Raw genomic sequence first — 3,550 nt, 5'->3', positions numbered from 1 at the left:
AGATATGAACGAAACTTGTCAAGTGCAAATATTACTACTAGCAGCTCCTTTTAATTGAGATGGGGTTCAGTCAAGGTTCTGCTAGCATAGTAAATTGGCTGAAAATGTTTGTTCATTCTTTGTCCTAAAATAGCTCCTATAGCAGAATCACTCGCATCACACATTAATTCAAATGGGAGGGTCCAATCTGGTGCTACCATGATAGGTGCATGGATCAATTTGTCTTTCAAGATGTTGAAAGCATGAAGGCATTCAGTTGAAAATTCAAAAGTCACTTCTTTTTTAAGCAAGGTAGATAATGGCTTGGCAATTTTTGAGAAATCCTTAATAAACCTCCTATAGAATCCGACATGTCCTAAGAAACTTCTCAAAGAACGAACAGATGCTGGAGGTGGCAGTTTTTCAATTGCCTCCACCTTGGCCTTGTCGACTTCTATACCTCTTTGAGAGATCTTGTGTCCAAGCACTATGCCTTCTTGCACCATAAAATGACATTTCTCCCAATTCAAAACAAGATGTGTTTCATTGCATCTAGTAAGCACCTGTTCTAGATTATTCAAGCATGCATCAAACGAAGAGCCAAAAACTGAAAAATCATCCATAAAGATCTCAATAAATTTTTCAACCATATCAGAAAATATAGACATCATACATCGCTGAAAGGTTACTGAGGCATTGCATAACCCAAAGGGCATCCTTCGGTATGCAAAGGTTCCATATGGGCAAGTAAAAGTGGTTTCTTCTTGATCTTTTGGTGCAATTGGTATCTGGTTATACCCTGAATATCCATCCAAGAAACAATAATACTCATGCCCGGCTAGCCTCTCCAACATTTGGTCCATAAATGGGAGAGGGAAATGGTCCTTTTGGGTGGCTTCATTTAATTTTCAATAGTCAATACACACACGCCATCCGGTGACGGTTCTGGTAGGGATGAGTTCATTTTTCTCATTTGGAACAACAGTCATACCCCCTTTCTTGGGCACAACTTGCACAGGGCTTACCCAAGAACTATCAGAAATAGGATAAATGATCCCAGCATCTAACAACTTAATTATTTCAGCCTTTACCACTTCTTTCATGTTGGGGTTCAGGTGCCTTTGGGGCTGAACGGAAGGCTTGCTGTCCTCTTCCATCGAGGCAGAGTTCAAGAGGATCAGTTATTCTACTTACCTGGAAGCATTCATCAGTTGTCAATTCAATGGCATCAATCATAAAACAAGAATCATCACTAGAGGGTGCATGTTTCATAACATCAGACATTTTAAAAATTATCTCCTCATCTTGTATCCTAAGGCTGAGTTGTCCTTGTTGGACATCAATCATTGCTTTCCCGGTAGCCAGGAAAGGTCTCCCTAGGATAAGCGGGACCTCCACATCTTCTTGCATGTCTAACACAATGAAATCAACTGGAAAAATGAATTTGTCAACTTTAACTAACACATCTTCTATGATCCCCCTAGGATGTCTAATGGATTTATCAGCCAATTGTAATGCCACTCTAGTGGGTTGGGGTTCATTCAACCCCAATTTCTTGAAGATAGAATATGGCATTAAATTGATGCTAGCTCCTAGGTCACATAAAGCTTTTTCAATTTTTAAACTGCCAATGGTACAAGGAATAGTGAAACTCCCTAGATCTTTGAGTTTCTAAGGCAGCTTGTTCAGAAGGATAGCAGAACATTCCTCATTTAAAGCAATTATAGCCACATCTCCCAGTTTCCTTTTGTTTGCCAATAATTCCTTCAAAAACCTTGCATAATGTGGCATCTGGGCTAAAGCATCAGCAAAAGGAATATTAATATGTAAACTTTTAAATATTTCAAGAAATTTACCAAATTCCTTTTCCAATTTTTGTTGCTTTAGCCTGTTAGGGAATGGAACTTGTGGCTGCTGGTGCATCCCTTGTTGTGCTTCTGGTTGTTCCGTCTTCTGTTGTTCGGTCCCAAGGCTTGTTTCTGCCTTGGGTTCAGCCCAATTCTTCTTTTCTACCTCGGGCAACTCTTTTCCATTCCTTAAGGTAATAGTTTGCACCTGCTCTCGTGGATTCACTTCAGTGTTGCTTGGAAGAGTTCCCGGCAGTCTGGAAGAGATTAATTGTGCCAATTGCCCAACTTTGTTTTCTAGGTTTTTGATTGAGGTTTCCTGGTTCTGGAACCTGGTTTCTGCACCTGCTATAAATTTTGTCATTAGTTCCTCCAAATTGGACTTTGGTTCAGGCTGATGATAAGTTTGGTGGAACGGCTTGGAAGTATGTTGATTTGGCTAGGACTGGTTTGAATGTCCCCTCCATCCTAGATGAAACGTATGGTGACTCTGATAACCCTGTTGTCTTGATGAATTGTTGACATAGTCAACTTCTTCAGTAGATGGCCTGAACTGATTGCCAACTTGGCAGTCAGTACTGATGTGGCCTCCCCCACACAATTCACAATTAAGAGGCTGCACATGCATGGCAGCTATCTGCATTTCATCTATTTTCTTACTGAGTGCTCCTATTTGTGCAGATAGTGTCATATAAGTATCAACATTATGCAAGCCATGCTGCTTCCTAGTTTGAGTTCTTTCAGAATGCCATTGATAGTTGTTGGCTACCATTTCCTCAATAAGTGCATGGGCAACCTCAAGAGTTTTATTATTTATGGACCCTCCAGCTGCAGCATCTAATATGGTCTTATTTGAGTCAGTAAGACCATTATAGAAAGTCTACACTTGCAGCCAAATGGGGAGGCCATGGTGAGGAACTCTCCTTAATAGCTCCTTGTATCGTTCCCATGACTCGTATAAAGATTCCCCCTCTTGCTGGAAAAAAGTAGTGATGTCATTCCTCATTTTAGCAGTTTTAGAAGGGGGAAAATATTTAGAGAGAAAACGACTGGCCATTTCATCCCACGTAGCTATTGATCCTGCCGGTAATGAATTCAGCCATGCTTTGGCTTTATCCTTCAAAGAAAATGGGAATAACCTCAACCTAATGGCATCATCACTTACCCCATTGTGTTTGAAGGTGTCACAAATTTCTAAAAAGTTAGAAATGTGTGCATTGGGATCTTTGTGGGCCAATCCACAAAATTGCACCATGTTTTGAATCATTTGTATGATGGCAAGTTTGATCTCAAAGTTGTTAGCAGCAATATAAATATAACAATAGCTACTGATAACAGTACAGTTGTGCTCAGGTCTGATTTCCATATTGGAAGGCTACTAAATATCAGATCTGAACCCACTGTTTTGATGAGCTATGCATCACCAAAAACCAGCTAGAGTAGCCATACTAAAACTGACCAATTCAGCAGGATAACCCACTGATATCAGCAATGAAACATGTTGTATACAGATCTGCACAAAACCGAAATCAATCAGTAGTAAAAAAGATATGAAATCAGACCTGTATTCACCATGGTGTGGCTGCTAGGATCTGATTTTTTTTTTCTTTTCTTTTGAGATGAAATAAAACACAAAGCAGTAATGCAACTATACTACTGAACAAAATCTTTTTTTTTTTTCGGTTTGCTCAGATCTGATTTTTGATTTCAGTACTGAAATCTAC

The 3,550-nt window shown here is 39.6% G+C and overlaps 1 non-coding gene across 1 annotated transcript; it reads left to right on the top strand.

Moving 5' to 3' along the window:
- The first annotated feature begins 2,728 nt into the window (after positions 1 to 2,728).
- LOC148846128 (small nucleolar RNA R71) lies at positions 2,729 to 2,835 on the top strand. Its single transcript, XR_016102659.1, has one exon. It is a non-coding gene; the product is annotated as a small nucleolar RNA R71 (small nucleolar RNA).
- Positions 2,836 to 3,550: the final 715 nt, after the last annotated feature.

The sequence above is a fragment of the Nelumbo lutea genome, chromosome 7 (assembly GCF_056320005.1).
Source record: "Nelumbo lutea isolate HS-2025 chromosome 7, American lotus-T2T, whole genome shotgun sequence".
Lineage (NCBI taxonomy): Eukaryota > Viridiplantae > Streptophyta > Magnoliopsida > Proteales > Nelumbonaceae > Nelumbo > Nelumbo lutea.
This window is presented reverse-complemented; position numbering and strand designations above follow the sequence as displayed.